This window comes from Herpailurus yagouaroundi, unplaced genomic scaffold (assembly GCF_014898765.1).
Source record: "Herpailurus yagouaroundi ecotype Mexico unplaced genomic scaffold, PumYag 210, whole genome shotgun sequence".
Taxonomy (NCBI): domain Eukaryota; kingdom Metazoa; phylum Chordata; class Mammalia; order Carnivora; family Felidae; genus Herpailurus; species Herpailurus yagouaroundi.
In genome coordinates, this window is record NW_024412441.1 from 24,404,819 (window position 1) to 24,423,225 (window position 18,407).

General features: G+C 53.2%; 1 long non-coding RNA gene across 4 annotated transcripts; it reads right to left on the reverse strand.

Annotated features, from left to right (window-relative positions):
- Positions 1-3,563: 3,563 nt before the first annotated feature.
- LOC121016457 (uncharacterized) lies at positions 3,564-10,647 on the reverse strand. 4 transcript variants are annotated; one of them, XR_005784292.1, is made up of 7 exons: positions 10,585-10,628; positions 10,348-10,407; positions 9,482-9,550; positions 5,545-7,577; positions 4,739-4,779; positions 4,148-4,461; positions 3,564-3,717 (listed from the first exon to the last, which is right to left on the reverse strand). It is a non-coding gene; the product is annotated as an uncharacterized LOC121016457 (long non-coding RNA). The 4 variants fall into 4 exon arrangements; XR_005784291.1 differs by having other exon boundaries at positions 9,482-9,603; positions 10,585-10,609; XR_005784290.1 differs by having other exon boundaries at positions 10,348-10,647.
- Between the last annotated feature and the right edge of the window lie 7,760 nt (positions 10,648-18,407).

Sequence of the window (18,407 nt, forward strand, 5' to 3'; positions counted from 1 at the left end):
ATTTCACATCCGTGTTTGTTCCTGTATCCTAAAATGTGGGCGCGAGCGTGGCGAGCAGGAGCCTATGATGTCACTGCCGGCCAGCGGCGGCCGCCTGGCCTTCTGGAGGGCTGTGGGCTGCGTTCTTTATGAGTCGGGTCTTCCTCAAGGAAGAGTTGGCTCTGGAAGTGACCTCAGAGGGGTCTGGGAAGAGGGCAACTGGCATTCTCGCGGCGGCACGATGTGTGCGCTAGTGTGTGTGTGTGTGTGTGTGTGTGTGTGTGTGTCCTGCGCGCCTGTGGGTGCGGGTGAGGGGAGGGGCTGCGGAAATTCGCGGCCTGGACTCCGAAGCCCTGGGGATGCAGATGGCTTGCTCAGGTGCAGGGCCTGCCTCAAGTGGAAATGGGGATCAGAGAAACGGAGGAGGGTAGCGCCGGGGCAGTGGGCGGCAGAAGCCGGGTTTCTCTCTGGGACGCGGGGCAGGCGGGGCGCCGAGGTGGGGCGGTGGCGGTCGCGGTGGGGTGGCCCGATCCCTGCTTGGCCCGGCCCGGCCCGCGGCCCGGCCGTAACAGCTGCTGCCAGTCCCACAAGTTGTTTTCCTCGTGGCGACCATTCAGCAAAACGCACGATCCTTTCTCAAAGATTTAAATTTCGCGGATGAATTACCATACACCGGTTGCTTAGCAACTAAATTCAAGCAGGGCTAAGAATATGCAAGCTTTTTGTATTCTCATTAATAAAATGCCACTCTGACACAGCAACCCGACTTTGGATCACTGCAACTTCTGTAAAAGCCGTAGGAGAATACAAACCGATCCTGCCATTTAATTACAGATCAAAATGGCTTGAAACGCGATGTTTTGTTCATCTATCTTCCTAAAAGCGATGTAAAAAATAACGGCTTTTCAAGAGCAGTAGTAAATTCTTTTTTTTTTTTTTTTAATGGAGTTGTCTATCGGGGTTACTGATAATTGTCAACTGAAACTTTTTTGAAACACAAGGTTGAAATATCTCCTTTCATCAACATCTCTGCTCTCCCCCTCAATCCCCTGTTCTCTGATCCTTCGATCGTTCCCCAGCCTGATAATGACAATTATTATCATAATTCAGGAAATACCCAGGCCTTGGGAGCCCTGGGGACTAACGGGCAGTTGGTAGAGCGATCGACAAGGCCGGTGGCTGGAGAAAACCTAAGAAATTGCGGAGAGAGAGAGAAATGAAAACTTGCGAAAGTTTCCTTGGAAGGTGGGTCGGCTGGAGGTCGTAGAGGTACTGACGAACACTTTTTGGAACGCCTGGGAGAATTAAAGGTAGAAATGCCTGTCGACCTCTGTTCCACGTTTGCGGATTTTCCGTGCTGGGGTCCAGCCTCCTCTCCCCGGGATTCGGTTGCAGCCACCCCCTCCGCGGACCGCAGAGTTCAGAGGGCCTGAGTTCAGGGCCTGCTGACCCCGGCTCTCTCCGAGATCCACCTCCCCGCTGCCCCCAAGCCCTGGAGCCCTGGAGGAAAAGCAACCACGGAGTTGGACCCCCTGGGTCTTCAAAGACTCTGGCCCAGCCCAGGGCCCAGAGCCTGGGATTTACAGAAGGGGGGCACTCCGCGTCCATTCCCGAACGGTGCTGTGCCTGGAAGGGGGCGCGCTGGCTCAGAATAAGGGTCTAACGCTTGGCTACAGTTCGAATGTGGGGGGAGTAGGGGTCACAGAGGACTGGCCTCGCAGGCGGGTAGGTCGCATTGTTTGGGAACGCGCCTGGATCTAGGAAGCCGAGGCTGGGGAGGCGGGGTGGGGGGGGGGGGGAGCAGGGCTGGAGGAGGCTGGTGGCTTTGTGAAGTTTCGGGCCTCCAGGCCCTGCGCGCCGCACTGGGGAGTGGAGTGCCTGGGTCACCCTGGGCACTCGGCCCGCGCCTAGGCGGAAACTCGAGCGCCCGGGGAACGCTGCATGTGCCCGGCCCCGTCACGGTCACCTCCCGAGCACAGTCCCCGGCTGGAGACTGCGGGCCCCGGGCCTGCGCGGCGCTACTGCGCTGACGGTGGGCGAGCGCGGGCCTCAGGGGAAGGCAGGGGTGCCAGGAGTCCGGTCGATGCCCAGTCTACCCGCCGAGACGATTCCGCGCCGGCTTCGCTTTGGAAGCTGCAAAAGGAGGCCGCGGTCCTCTTTAGAAAGACCCAGGGGCAAAAGTGAAACTCTCCAGATTGGTTCCAATAACATTCCCAGGGAGCCAACCCCCTTTGCTTACACTTTGGCAAACGTGAGAACTTTAGAGGTGGCTCTTCCCCAGGTCAGTATGGACGCTGAAGGATAAGGACCCCCACACCTCGACTGACTCAGTTTTTACCCGATTTCTTTCTAGTGAGTTAAAAAAAAGAACAAGTGGAAAGTAAACCATAAGTTGAAACATGTGCTCTGTTAAGTGCTCAGAGACATTAGAGTTCATTTTTCAGTAAAAGGTACATAATCAACAGGAAGCCATTTATTTACAAATACAATTGTCCCAGACAAGTCACATTCCGTGTACGTAATTCATTAATGGAATTCGTTCCTTTTCCTCCCTTTGGAAAGAGAAATTTTAGCTTTTAAAAATAGCCAAGTCTTGGAGGAGGGGAGAGTGGTTAGTTACCTGTTCCTAGAAAAGGAAGCAGGGAAGTCTGGCCAATTCCTGGCTGTGGGGGGTGTTAAACAGTATAAAAGAGGGGCGCCTGGGTGGCGCAGTCGGTTAAGCGTCCGACTTCAGCCAGGTCACGATCTCGCGGTCCGTGAGTTCGAGCCCCGCGTCGGGCTCTGGGCTGATGGCTCAGAGCCTGGAGCCTGTTTCCGATTCTGTGTCTCCCTCTCTCTCTGCCCCTCCCCCGTTCATGCTCTGTCTCTCTCTGTCCCAAAAAAATAAAATAAACGTTGAAAAAAAATTAAAAAAAAAACAGTATAAAATAACAATTTTAAAGGTATGGGGAGCCTTTTTTTTTTTTAATTTGTCACTCTCCAGAAAATAAGTTTGTTGATCTGAGTTGCTGTCACCAGACTTGTCCAGTGGCAATGCGCTGGTAACATAATCCTAGTTGGCCTGTGTGCGCCCATACATGTGAACAAAACTAAAATTTAAATAACTTGAGCTGCCTGGGAATACACCAGAATTTTATCCGTAAAACTCACTTAGTTGCCATAGTTTTAGAAATGCCTGTGGAAACGTGCCTGCCATTCTTTCTCCTTGAGAGACGTGATCCTAGGGAGATGCTCCCACACAACATCTTAGTCACCAGTATAAGCCAGAATCACTTACCTGGAGAACCTGGGTTTGGTCTTTTCTAATTTGAGAAGCAAATTAGTGAATCCCCTTTCCCTGCAAGCTGGGAGAGGGAACTTGTCCAGGAGAGAACCATCTGGGAGGGGCAGAAGGCAGAATCAAGTGTGGGTCTCTGGGTGACCCGGGGAGTAGCAAGTAAACATCAAAAGCACAGGGCACGCTGAGGTGTATCTGGGGCTTTGTGACATCCCAATACAAGGCATGGTTACAAAGGACAAAAAAGAATGATAAACTGTTCCTGTTTCATTGTTGTAGCTACAAAATAACAGGACGGACACTGAGAGGAAAGCAAAAACATCTTTTAATACGAAAACAAAAACAAAAGGACAAGGGATGCTCTGATGAAGAGCTGCCTGGGAGATTGCACATTAGTTGTGTCCTCCAGGACTGCCTCTCGGCAGAAGGCAAGCCCATTTAGTCGGCTGGAACATTGCACACTGAAATAGAATAGATATTCATTTCAAAGAGCTCGCTTTGTGCCAGCACTGAAATACAAGGTGCCCGAACCAGCTACCCTCACTCCACCCAGGTTCAGATGGGGCAACCTCCAGGTCTGAGTTGGGACCAGACAGGTTTGTGCTCCTCCCCCACCCTGTAAGAACCTGGGAGGGAGAGTCGCTTTCATTTGCACCTCCAAGGTTGGAAACTCTCCAGCAGAGTTTTTAAAAATAAACAAGTCTAATCAGAAAGTGTAGTGCCCAGAAACTAACAAAATGAAAATAAATGTCTTGGTAGCTTGGTCTGGACAATCTGTAGGTTACAATGCGGAAAAACCCCTTAGTGAGCACAATGACGTCTACAGTATCTTTGATTAACTTTGGGGAGGGGTGGGGGACAAAGCTTTCAGACTTCCTCAGGTGGTCCTACCGATTATACTTTGTGCTCCTTGAAGATTTCATCCAGGGCTTTAAAAATGTTTCAGACCTGAAGAATGTCTTTAATTCTTCTGAGAACTATTTAATAGTTGTCCTGGATGTTTTCAACAAGACAGCGGTGCAAAGTAAGTAGTCTGGGGTCCAGTGAAGTCCACGGGGTGGTAATGGTGGATCCTCAAAGGCACTGAGCAACCTGCCCCTGTAATGGGCTTTCTGCTTTTCAATGAGGAGGGGCCGAGGAGGTCAACACTATTTATATATGTACCTGATCCCACCGGCTTTCCTCTATTTATCAAAGAGGAAGACCTACAAGGGAGGGGGTGAAAGGGAGGGGAGAGACCAAAAGACAGATCAGTTACTTCCCCACTTTGTTCCTGGGCCTTGAACTGGGCTTCAAGGAGGGGAATAAAAGTCTCCGGGGAATGAACCCCCCCCCCACACACACACACCTCTATTAGCCTCACCCTGACACTCTCACCCCCACCCCAAGGCCAGGAAACCCTGTGCCGGCTGATTTGCGGCAAAATGGTAACTTGAGGAACCCTGTGTGAATGTGTTACATAACATAGGGAGAGGTGCTTACGCTTGATTTTTCTCCCAGTGGCTATGAGCAGGCAGAAAGGCCTAGAAAGGAGGAATGAAGACAAATTAAATAGGAGACCTATGGGGAAATGCATAGCCCTATACAACGAAGCATGTAAGTTTACCTGCACCTCTTGTGTGCCAGAGTATCCTTTAAATACCCTACCTAGAGGTGTGCTTTGACCAAAGAGGAGGCATGTCTAATTTGGGGTTTGGGGGAAGGACAATTATACCCAAGGAGGCTGGGACCCGGTGGCCCTGGAGCCAGTAGAAGCCAAGTTAGTTCCAAGCTCTGTGTTATCCCCACCTGCTCTTTCTGATGGAACCCTCACGTCCTTACTCTGGGAGGGCAGGTGACCCCTTCCCCATGCACCCTGCTGTGCCCACCCCAGTCACCCCGGCCTGTGGCAGGTGAGCTACTCATTCGTCAACAGCAGGAGCCCACCGCTGCAGCAGTCCGAGGTCACGTTCAGAAAGCTTGTTCTTCCCCGGAGAGCCTCCCCCAAAGGCGAAGGGCGATGCGAACCGAGCTCCTCTGCCCCAAGCGCGAAGGGGAAATCCTCACCAAGGGACAAGCATTATGCAGGAGAAGATCTGCAGCGGGCAGTTGATCTGGGCAGATCCCCAGCGCCAGGCCCTCTCCGCAGAGGGACGGGGCTGAGGGGAGGGGGTCTGGGGGGGGGGGCGTGCTGTGGTGGTGGCGGGCGGGCCCGGGGAGAGGGAGCAGCCGAAGGCGCGCAAGCTGACAAAGCTGTAACAAAGGATTCAAGCAAAAGTAGTACCAAGGATCTTTAAATTATCACACACCTTACAGGCGTGTCCCCAGCTCCCGGGACATAGAGTCCGTTGATTGTTCCCCCCGGGCTCCGCAGACGTGCCCCGGCTGTCAATGGTGCAAGGCTGGCTGCCCGGCTTCACGGCCTCGGCCCCTGCGCTCCCTCAGGCCCGCCGCGGGCATGGGTGGGTGGCGGCGCCTGGGTCCGCCGGGCCTCGTCGGTGGCTGTTCCTCCGGTGGCGCAGTGAGGCCGCGGTCTTGCTGGGCAACATCCCTGGCCCTTGGTTGCTCCCCCCCGCCCCCACCCCTCCGCGAAGGTCATGGGCTGCGATCAGGCCTGGCAGTGGAGGCCCAGAAGCAGTCCACACGCCTCCCTGCTGGACAAGAAGAACGCTGGAGAAAAGGGGAGCTCCTGGGTTTGGCGGATGTCAGAGTCACCATGGCCTTTGCAAGGAGAGCAAGCAGGACACCATGGAAAAGACGCCCCCGGGACGTGCTTTTGAGGCTTTCAAGGAGGCTAAGCTTGGGCACTCGAGTCCTCCCCCCACCCTCGCTGAGGCTCCCCGAGCCCCCCATACCCTCTGGCCCTTCTGTCACCGCTGCCCCCAGGCCTCCCTTCACCACCAAACCTTGGCAGTGACCCGGCGCCCCTGCTCTGGGTAGGTATTGGTGGATAGGAGTTGAAGCCCCAGCACCCGGTTCGGGAAAGTTGAGACCAAAGCAGCAGGGGAGTGATTGTGAATGGTGAGGCAGAACAGCATAAAGACCCCAAACTTCCCCCTGGTGCCCCCACTGGGTTCCCGAGGCTCCCCCTTGCAGCTGCCCGGGCCTTTGAGAGTTGATGAGAAAGGCATTTTTTTTTTTTTTTTTCTGGGAACTCTGGGTCCCAGGAGGGCAGCTGGGCCAGGCGGGAGAAAAGGAAGAAGCCCTCACGCTCTGAGGTCAGGAGGACGAGTAGGGAGAAGAACCCATCAGGACGCGGTGCCCCTCCACTGGTGACAAAGGAGGTGATGAGAACAAAATTGGGGAAGAAGGGTAGAAGTGGGTATAAACTGTGTTCAGTGACCATCCCTCTCCTTCATGGTGTCCTCTTCCTTTAATTCAACCCAGAGGGGGGCCCCTCGGAAGAGCTGCAGACTGTGGGGCTTCCAGCCGCCTGCGCCCACCCAGCAGGGCCTCACAGCCCCCCCGGGGCAGCCCAGAGTGGAAGGTCTGCCAAAGTTGGCTCAACCCTCGGGCCAGGCCTCCAGAGGCTTCTGCCCTCCCACCTCCCCCCCCCCAACCCTGGCTGGCCTGAACTGGGCTGGGCTGGGGCTCCGACCTCACCAATGGCCTCCGGAGTGGGGCCGGCTAGGAAATTCCAGCCAGGCAGCCCAGCATGGCAGAGAGAACTGGAGGGAGGGAGTGACACTACCCCTGGCTCCGTACAAGTGCAAATGAGATGCATTCTGGCTGATCAGTCCACTGTATTTTATGCAACTTAATGTCGATGTCTTGTCAACTCTTCCCATCGGGAAGAATAACAGAAAATTTTAACGAGAATTTGTGTGTCTGTGGTTTCCGACTACCGTTCCGGGCAGGGAGATGGGGTGAGGCTGGAGACAGGGAGGTTTGCTGACATGAGCAGCGTTGTAGAAACCCCCCTAAAATGCAACCTTAGGCCACAAAGAAGGACACGAGGCAGGATGGGGTAAGGTTGCTGACAAGAGACCCTGATGCAACTAGTTGGATCTCTGGCTGGGGCAAGTTTAAAGCGGTGACATTTCTTTTCAAGGAGCAAAATGTATTTGTATTTACTTGGGTGCAGGGGACAGATCAAACTCCTCCTCCCAGCTTACCTGACATCTTGAATGTCTAAGGGCCACTTAGGGGGAGTCTCAGGAGTCCACCGGGAGAGAAAAGGGCCGTGGAGGCCCTCTCTGGGTGACAGCATTCGCTGCCCACTTTCTGTGTCAGTTTCAAAGCGAGTTGTAAGTTGCGGAAACTTGCCTCCACCTCTGACCAGACTCGCCCACCAGGTTTCCTGAGAAAGCAAGTCCCGCCAGACCTAGATGATAGACGCCTCCTGTAAAGGGAGAGAACGGCAGGGCAGGGCGAGTCCCAGAGACCAAAGGAGCCTCCAGTGTCCTGCCCCAGGGCCACCTCATGTGGTTCACATGGGCGCTTTGGGAGAGCTCTCTCTTTTTCTTTCTTTCTGTTCTTTCTTTCTTCCTTTATTTCTTTCTCTTTTTCTTTCCTTCCTTCTTCTTTCTCTTTTCTTTCTTTCTCTTTCTTTCTTTCCTTTCTTTTTCTTTCTCTTTCTTTCCTTCTTTCTTTCTTTTCTTCCCTCCTCTCCCCCCCCCCCCCAGCACAGAGCCCCTAGAAGTCCTGATAGTACAGCCAGAGAGGACTGGAGGGCCAGCTCCACCCTCCTCCTCTGCCCCTCCTCATAGGTATTGTTGTCTCAGGCTTGTCTGCAGCTGACCCAAGGCAGGGGAACAATGGGTTTTCTAAGCCCTGTTCCCAAGCCCTGCCCCTCTCCCCCCTGCCAGGCTCAGTGGTAGGCAGGGCACAAATGGCTGAGAGTAAGGGGAGCTTCGTGCCAGCTCTTGCCCCCTCTTTCATGATGTTCTCAGGGTCAGCAGGGAATTTGTTGTTGACATATGAAGCTGTCCTGTGAAGATCTGCCTCTGGGGTCGGTCGGCTGCCCACTCAAGGAAGCTATGGTAGTTTTACTCTCAGGACCCAGGGTATTATGTAGGTTGCTAACAGTCAGGGCCAGGAAGGAGAGACAGGCACCCTGGGAGCCAGTGAAGGGAGACTACCCCAGGCCCATTTCATTCAGGTGAGGTTGTGGGACCCTCCGGGTGGCCAAGATGATTCCACGCTATCCTGTTACCTGTGGAGGACTCCTTTCTCTGCAGTATTCCTTGGCTGAGGTGTGAGATGCCCTCACTGCTGGGCAATTAACTCGAACAAAATAGAACGGGGAGGGGGTGATCATGTGCTTCCCGTCAAGACAAGGGGCCACCCGGCACTCTGAAACTATCCAAACTTTTACGCTGCTTAGCAGAGGAGTTTGCTGGTCGCCAGCAGCTCAGGTTTCTGCCGTGCAGCGTGGGCATTTCCATGCCCGCCTGGTAAATACATCAGAACCAGATGTATGCTGCTGCTCTGGGCTTCCACCCAGGGGCCAGGGTGCTGGGGACACGTCCCAAACAAGACAGACTTGAAATTCATTGCCCCCCACTCACCCAGCGGCCTGAGAGGCCACTAGAAAGGGCTGGACTCCAGGGCAATGAGCGGAGGTGACCTACAGCAAAATGAGCTGCTAGCTCCTCTCCAAAGGTTTGGCCGCCTTTCTCCCCCTGCTGCATGGTGGCTGACCAGAGCCCCTGCAAGTTGCCCCGTCCCTCTCCTCTTGCTATGGGATCCCAACAGGCAGCTGGTTCCCTTGTGCCCTCCCAGGTCAGTTCTTTCCATCTGGGATCACAAGGGTGTCCACAAAGAGGCAGGGAGGAGCGAGAAACCATCTTCACTAATAAACAAACCCAGTCACAGTAGCCAGTACCCCAACAGACCCTTCTCGCTACCCTTTACTTCGCTAGCAGTCGCTCAGCTTTTGACAGGCCGAAACCATTTCAACCCACAAGCAAAAAGAAAAATTTTAAAGGTAGGCCCCGTTCCTCATTTCTCCTTGGCTCCCCAAGTTCACCATCGCTCACTTCCTCACCTCCCAGCCATCTGGATATCCATTAGCCCATCCGAAGATCTCAAACACTTGTTCCTTAAAATCTTCTAGGGCTTGAGCATTTCCCCAGTCACTGGTGAGGGAACACACCCTCCCCACTCCAGGGCCGCATCCAAGCCTGGTAACTCATCGCATAACTCGATGCCCCCCAGAAACACAGATTCCCTCATTTATCAGGAGTAGCAATAAACTTTACTGAAAGAGAGAAATTCAGCATTGACTGTGCATGGGATACCTACTGGTGGACTCTTTGAAAACATCCTCTCTAGCTTCTGACCTCCTCCGTTGGGGTGGAGTGCTGTAAACATCTTAGGTAGCAGAATTTGGAAACAGCTTGATCACCGCGAGCAGCTTTGGAGTCCTTCACTCCAACCATTAGTAATAAAGTCATTAATAGTCATAATGGGCATTTAATTGCTTGATCTGATTGGTGCTTTCCTCCCGACCCCATTTAGTTTCTTGGGGGAAGTACAAGGGGTCCAGAACCAGTAAAGGGAAGCCATTTGCAGGCCACTTTCTCAAGCAGAAGGGAAAGTACTTTTGTTATATTTGCAGACATGTGTCTCACACATTTTCCCCCCTGCTTTTTGTAAACTATCTAAGAATAAACATTACAGATCTGGGTTTTAATTTCTCCAGATGGGATCATAAAGTACCTAGGAGATTATATATATATATATATATATATATATATGTAATAGAATTGAGGACACATGGCTGCTGTTCACACTGAAAGCCGAAAAGAGGCTCAAGGCGAAAGGAGGAACAATTGAACCGTCCGTGGGACCGAGTGTGTGAGCAAGTTCGCTTTATTCCTTCTCAGGAAGAGGGTCTGCGGCGGCGAGGGAAAGTTTACCCGGGTGTTTGAAGAGGCACTTGGCAAGGCTGGCCGGACCTTCCCACCAGCCAGGCGGCTGGGCTGGGGGCTTCGTGACCCCTCCTCCCAATCCCGCCCCCCCCCCCCCACTCTGTCCTCGGGCTCTTCGTTTCATCCCGGCTGTCCTCTTAGGAACCCCACCGGAGAACTTCCTCCGAGGGTCCAGGCTGCGCTCCCTCTGCCCTGCCCCTGCCTCTCCTGCCCGCTCCCCCCGCGCCCCGGACTCACCCCGCGCGGTCCTTCCACTCCGCACAACAGACAGGAAACCGGCCTCAGTCGGGGCAACATCTGAAACCACATTTTATCAATACCATCAAAGACCAGCGCACACACGTAGGGCTCTGAGCTCCGGAGCCCGCTTCTTGCCGAAAACCGGGTATAGGGGGAGGGCGGTTAGGGCGAGAAATCCTCCCTCCAACCGCGATTTCAGCTTTCTTATGGAAATGAACGCGACGGGCCGCTCACCCCGCGCCCGGCTCAGGATCCCTAGCCCTGTGCTCCCGTTAGCCCCCGCCCTCCCAGCCCCGGGTTCTCGCCGGGACCGGCGTGTGTGGACGCGCTCTCCGTGCGCCCCGGCCGCGGCGCGCGCGGGGACCCGGGCCGGTGGGCTCCCCTCCGCCCGGCTGGCCGCCGCCGGCGTTACATATTCAGAGATAGCTACTTTCTTAAAGGAGAACCGACCGCGCGGCAAAGTTCAGAGCCGAGGGGAGGCACAAAGGAAGGTGTCGGCTCCCGTGTGTTCTCGAGGTTGGGGCGACGCATCCCCTCTCCGCCGCAGTGCCCACTCAGACTGCATTAAGGAGAGGATCGGGGGCCCGGAGCGCCTCTGGTCGAGCCACTCTTCTTGGAGGGCGTGGAAGGAGAGAGTCACACTTGGTGTGTGGGGACAAAGCTCCCACCTGGATCCCTAATGGGTTATTTTAAAATTCGCGATCGCAGCTTACGCCCTAAGGTACCCAGGGGCTTATTTCAAGAGGAGGCTGTTATATGGCACCGCTCGGGCTCAAGGGCAGCAAGAAAGTTTGCCCTTGGTTGTTGGAGACGCACGCACGCACGAAGTTTATTAAACCTTGCACCGAACAGTTCCCTTTGAACGGTTAAAACAACAAAACCACCACCTGCCCCCTTCTTTTAAAAAGAGAGCTGGGGCGGTAAGTCGGGACAGAGGAAGGGGTTGTAATGAGCGCGTCACGACACGCTGGTGTCTGCGCCCCAGTTCGCGGCGCGGCCCCGGCCCCTCTCCCCCTCCCCGCGCACCCGGCACCCGCGTTCCGGGGCCGCGGGCGCCGGCTTCCCCAGGCCGCGGCCGGGCGCCCGTCTGCTCCCGGGGAGCGCCGCCAGGGCCCCAGCAGCGAACCCGAGTGTTTCCCACTTGGGCAAGGAAATGGCGAAAGTTCTCGGCCGGCCCTGCGGAGGGGCCTCCTAGAAGCGCGCTCCACCCGGAGCCCGGCTGACCCGCGACGTGGGGCCCCGCGTGGTGCCGGGGCGACGCCCGCGCCTGTGCCCGGCCTCGCGCGCGCCCTCCCCATCACTCACACTCACACCCCGCGGTGCTTTTTGTTCCGGGCCAGGCTCACTTTCACAAGTGGTTAGAAAAGTCTTGAGCGCCATCTAACGGGAGCAGCAAAAAGTTGGCGCTGGGTGGAGGTTAGGACCCAAGAGGCGCAGGGGCCTGGCCTGGAGGGTTCTCTCCCCCCACCCTCCTCGCACTCCGGGGCTAGACACCCCACCCTCGCCACACACGTACACACATGCTCCGGAATCCGGAGCCCCCCTCTGAAGCCCACTTTCTGAGGGAAGCGATACCCCTCTGGCCTGCCTGCCCGCCAGGGGCTGTCCCCTACGCCCCTGTCCTCTCTTCCCTTCCCTTCCACGGTCCCCCAGGCCACCGAAGAAGTTGGATCGCCTTGCACCTGAGGTGATAGGGCCCTGGTGTCGTTCAAGTTCTCTCTTTTTCCTTTTGGGCTCTGAAGGCAAGTCCCAAGTAGCCCTGGGAGGGCACACCTGTCTTCCAAAAGAACAGCCATGTAATGAAGAGGTCTGCAGCCAAAGAAGCTTCCAGAGGGTTGAGGAAAGGATGTGAAAGAGGATAACGGTAATGAAACAGAAAGGAAGCGCTCAACTGAGGGCAGTTTGGTCCGGGATGGCCTCGGGAGAGATTTAATGTCCCCAGGGAGGAAAGAGAATGGATTCTGAGGAGCTGTCCTGGAAAGTGGGAGAAGTCTGACCAGTGGTGAAGCCCAGGAAGGGAGGGTCTCCAAAGAGGGCAAAAAAGGAGAGTGGAAGAGAGGGACCCACCTACCCAGGAGGTAGGTGGCAATTTGAGGAGGTCTAAGCCCCTCCTGAAGGTTCCAAGCCACTGTGAGGAACTTGGTCACCTGAGATAAAAACAGGGGGCACGCACTCCTATCGGGTCAGGACATCTGCAGAGGCTGATATCTGTGACCAGCTGTGAAACAAGGACGACAAGGAGGAGGGGTGGCAGGCCCGAATCACCCTCTCCTGATATCCCACAGCTGCCAAATGCCCTGCAACTTAACGGTGGAGGTGACTTACCTCCAGTGCCTCCAAGCAAAGGGCCAGAGGCAGGGAAGGCCTGAGAACAGCCTTGGATAGGATGGTTGAACTTGGCGATGTGATGAGAGGTGGTCCTGGAGTCCAGACTCCAGGGGGAAGGAATGGATCTCATCGACAGCCCTCTGCCCTGCCTTCCTGGGTTTAGAGAATGGAGATTAGAAAGCCCTATTCCTCCCTCAAGGATGTTATGAGGGTGGAACGTGATGTCAGACATACAAATATTTTCTCTTGTGATAAAATACACACAAATTGATCACGTTAACCATTTTTAGGGGTATTAGTTCAGTGGCATTAAGGACATTCCCATTATTGTACAGTCGTCACCACCTTCCGTGTCCAGAACTTTTTCATCTTTCTGAACTGAAACTCTGTCCCCATCAAACACGAACTCCCCATCCCCCCCCCCCCACTCCACCCAGGCGCTGGGGGAACCACTCTACTTTCTGTCCCTATGGGTTTGACCCCTCCAGTTACCTTACGTAAATCATACAGTGTGTGTCCTTCTGTGACTGGCTTATTTCACTCAACTTACTGTCCTCAGGGTTCATCCATGTTGTAGCACGTGCTAGAATTTCCTTCCTTTTCAAGGCGGAGTAACAGCCTTGGTATGGATAGACCACATTTTGTTCATTTCATTCTTCCATCAGTGGACACTTGAGTTGTGTCCATGTTTTGCCTACCGTGAATCGTGCTGCTGTGAACATGGGTGTACATTTAGATCTCACGTTCGAGTCTTTGGGGGTCTATACCTAGAAGTGGGATTGCTGGATCCTATGGTAATTCTAAGGAGACCAGAGATTCACCTTCTCTTAAGTAGAAAGGAAAGAGAGGGAAAAAAATGGTGCTTGTCTTTCTCCTGGACTCTTTGATTTCTTCCAACTGAAAGAGATACTAGGGTCCCAGACATCAGCCATGTGGACTGGTGGAAATCTTTGAAATCCTTTCTCCTTGGGGGGGAGGGGGAAGCAAGTGTCCAAGCGGGGGGGGGGGGGGGTTGGGCAGCTGCCCTTCTGCTCCCAGAATTCCCTTTTGGGGAGCTCTCTCTCTCTTACAGAGCATCCCTCCACTTCCTTCCACGGCCTGATCTGCCGGTGATCTCATGCCAACCTTATTTAGTACGTATGCGTAGTGTATTTACAGAATGCTCTAGAATACTTTCTTCTTCTTTTTTTTTTTTATATAGTAGTGCCCGAGGAAACAGATTCATGTTTTCTTTTTGTTTTTTTCTTAGTAAACTCTGCCCCCAACATGGGGCTCAAACTCACCACCCCTAGATGGAGAGTCACATGCTCTACCGACCGAGCCAGCCAGGGGCCCCCAGGTTAGTGTTTTTATTGCCCGCATTTAAAGTGGAAATATCTAGAGCGGGCACAAGATACTGCGTGAAGACTGTGGTGGCTGGGTCGTGGCCGAGGCTTCTAGCCTGAGCTTGACTTGGCCCACTGAAGCACACTGTTCCTTCCATCTGACAGGAGGGCTGGCACAGGACAGAGACGAGAGAAACCAGAGCAGCAAGCCTTGGCAGAGACCTCGGTCTCCCTTCTGCCACCAGGCCAACTTTGCCACTTGCTGAACAGCCCCAGCTCTCCGGTGCTGCTGCTCTCCGGGGTTCAGGGAGTGCAGGGAGGGGGCTGGGCAGCCCCTTGGGGAAGGGTGCTGCGGGAGGCAGTTCCCGGCACCTCACCTCCAGGAGGCGAGGATTCGTCTGGCCCTCCCCTTTAATTGCTGCGTCTGCTCCCCAGAGAGAAGGATGTGCTGCACATCAAGAGCTCGGTAACTTAAGACAAAAGAAAAAAAAAATCACTACTGTGACACACGCAGGCACACACAATCATTTCCTCTCCCCTTGTTAAAGCCACTTCCATGTGAAAGCCAAAAGACAGAAGGATTACGTCCTGGGGGCGCTGGGACCAGGAGACCCCTCAGCATTCTGAAAGGGCTTTGTAGTGTTTGGATCCAAGCCATTTGTTTCTAGAGAGAATCGCATTGGGTACGAGCTTGCTTTTTCCATTTGCAATGGCTTATTAAGTATAAGCATCTCTCTTCTCTCTGTTTACTGAGTGATTAGCTCTCCCTCCAACTGACCCTGCCAGGGGAGATAGCCAAAGTATATCCTTAACACACAGTTACCCTGCAAAATGTCCTTTCCATAAAGCCAGAGACCACAGACAGGACCCCCTGGTTCATTGTGGTGTCTTTTTATAGTCGGCAATGAGGCTCTCCACTGATGGTACCGTGTGTGAAGTGATGCCACCCATATTTCTACGGTTCCATTCCAGTCACGGGAGAGAGAAGAATCTAGCTGTGACCGAGGCGAGCTGGTGTGTGCCCTCTGCGTGGGGCTTGGCTGGGGGACCACAGCCCCGGGGCTCAGTGGCTGCCAATGAATCTTTTCTAAGTTGTACAGTGACCCTTCCCACAGAAAACCGTCCTTCATGTCCTGGTGCTTCAGGACAAAGACGAAAGGAAACAGCTCCTTCAAGCACCTGAATACAGGCAGTTGAAAAATCTGGGAACTCGTAAGCAGTAAAGATTAACCAGATACTGGATGATTAGTAGCTGGTTGCCTGGCTTCTAGTAGATCAGTTTAGTATAAGGACAGACCAGCTGCACTTGCAGACTGAGCCTTAATCAGCCAGATTCCAAAGGTCAGAGTGGAAACAAAATCATGCAATTTGCCCAAATTTCAGAGACTGAATTCAATTGTAGGGTTTGGTCTGGAAATAAGAATGAGTTATTTCCAACTAAGTGGATTCTTTTTCCTCTCTGCCATTTTTTTTTTTTTACTGTGCTAGAAGAAAAGCCTAAGAAATATCATCGATATTGTTATATAAATATTATGTACTCGCATATTCCATAGTATAGACTGTAATGAAATAATTAAATCAAACTCTTCTCAACCTCCTCCTTATTCTCGACGGCAACTGGGTGCTTGTATTCTGCATTATGCTTTTGTAATGAGGCTGCACTCTTACTCTGCAACAGTTAGAATTCATATGTCAGTGCTGTATTTATTGCATGAACCTTGGTACCATTTACAAATAGAATACCGAGCTGAGGCAGATCCTGTATATGGGTGTTGGCTTGTCATCTAAGGGTTGGGATTCTTTTATTTTTTTCACGTTTATTTATTTTTGAAGGAGCATGGGGGCGGGGAGGGGCAGAGAGAGGGAGACACAGAATCTGAAGCAGCCTCCAGGCTCTGAGCTGTTCGCACAGAGCCCGCTGCGGGGCCCGAACTCACAAACTGTGAAATCATGACCTGAGCCAAAGTCGGATGCTTAACCGGCTGGGCCACCCAGGCGCCCCAAGAGTTGGGATTCTTTAATCTGCCAGTCACCCCCCCCCCCGCCCCCCACCATCTCCTGATGAAAAATAGACCTCTCAGATTGCATGACTAGGTGGGAGGGTTCTCCGTGAGTGGCAAAGAGTAGGCTTGACTTCTGTGTGATCTCAAGATTCACCGCACCGTGTCCCCAAATTTGTGTACCTGTGCCATACCCACCACACACACACACACACATAACACACACACACGTGGCTCAAGTTACATTTGAGCTCTGGCCCAGTTCCTTCTCGTCTGTGTGTCCAGGGGGCCAGGTCCGAGAAAAGGGCCGTGAGCTGGCACAGGGGCACAATGGCTGCCACACCCTGCCAGTCCTCTGAGGTGAAGTGTGGTTACCTCAGGTGACATCATGAAGAAGGGGCGGGAGGGCTGGCTTTTTGTGTTTCTTATCCTTAATTTCCTATTTGTTCTCTCATGTGTTTTCAAGTCTTTTTTTTTTTTTTTTAATTTTTTTTTCAACGTTTTTTATTTATTTTTGGGACAGAGAGAAACAGAGCATGAACGGGGGAGGGGCAGAGAGAGAGGGAGACACAGCATCGGAAACAGGCTCCAGGCTCCGAGCCATCAGCCCAGAGCCTGACGCGGGGCTCGAACTCACGGACCTCGAGATCGTGACCTGGCTGAAGTCGGACGCTTAACCGACTGCGCCACCCAGGCGCCCCTCAAGTCTTTTGAAAAAAAAAAAAAATTACCCATCTCAGCCAGGCTAAGAGAAATCATTAGAAGGAAGTTGCTCAAACACTTGGGCCCTGACATTTAAAGATAGTCCTTTGGCGAGCAGAACGGGGCAACAATGGCGAAGCGAGAGGAACCCTTGGGGAAGAAGCCACGTGTCGCCCTCCTGTCTGTGTACCCTTGTCCAGTCACCGTGGCCCCTGTACTGTGTTTTCACAGCACAAATCCTGTCCCGTGGCTGCACTTGTTCGACTCGGACCTACCGAGCGGTGCAGGCTATGCGTCCAGGTTACAGAGAGTAAGTCACAGATGAGCTCAGTGGGTCTTCCCTGGAGCATCCGTTTACTGTAGGATTCTCTGGGGGGCAAGTTAGGTAATTTAACTGATAGATAATCTCAAACTGTGCATTTCTATCAAAACGAGCCTGGTTCTGTTATTACACAATAGCACGCAACGTCATCGTATAACCGAAAACCGAAAACCAAAAACCAAGTTATAGCTGGAGATTGTGGCTGCGGACCCGTACGTGCCCTTTCTCATCCAAACCCATGCAGTTCCTTTCGGCATTAGTGGTATTTTGGTGGAAAATTTTGAGAGTACTACCTTATAACATTCCCCCTCCTTTCTGTGGTTCGGATTGCAGTTTCAGGACATTATATTTTCAGATGCATCCTCTCCCCACCCGCCTCCACCCCCCCCCCCCACCACATACACAGATTTGGGGCCACCTGTTCACTCCACAGCCAGGAGGATGGAAAAGATTCCTCCTGCCAGATTCTCTCCTTCATCCTGCGTTGTCTACGACAATGCCCTCTCCAACGTTCTGGGACGAGAGAGCCCTCCCTTGGATGGATATGTTACTGTATTTGTATCTTCTGCTGATGCCCTGGATTTCCTCCCTATAAGTATTCCAATCAGTCTACTCTTGCTTCTTCAAGGCGGTGCCCTCAGATCCATTCTGATTTGTTCGCCTCTCCAGACCAAGGAAATGGGGACCAGAGCCCACAAAAGAAAACCTCTACACTCTGCTTTCCTCTTTTCTCCTAAACATCAGAGTGTGTGTGGTTGGCCCAGTCCCAGGAGAACGCTGTGGCTGTCGCCACGCTCCAGAGTGATGCCTGTGAGCAGGGTACCTGCCTCTCCCCTCGGCCAAGGCTCTGGGACAGGATTCATCTGTTCTGGGCAGGGGAGGGTCCCCGTTCCGCTAGATAAACCGGTACAAGTCCCCCCTTTACCCTGTGCAGAGACGGTGGGATTTTATCGGTTTAACGCTTAAACGTTCTAAAAAGTCAGTGAGGCAAAGGGTGCGTATGGGAAACAACTTATTACATTAATAGGGAGAAAAGAGTTTCTTATAAGCTTTCGAAGATGAAACACGTCGAGTTTACTGCACACAGAAGCTATTCACATATCTTTTGTTCCTATCTAATCTTCTTCCTTCACATGGTTACGCAGAAGTTCAGCGTCCCGTCCCCCCATATACGTCCATATTGCACCGTATACTTCTATTTCGTGCTGGCTCTTCGCCCAGTTGCCTTAACTTTCTTCTGACATTGCCTTGGGTGGGTCTGTAAAAGCCAAGACGTTTGCCTGAGTTCGGTAAAATAGTCATGGTTTATAGATTTGAACTATAGCGATCTGTTGGGAGGGTTCAAGGGGAGGGGCCCTGTGGTTCCCGGGAATCAGCGCG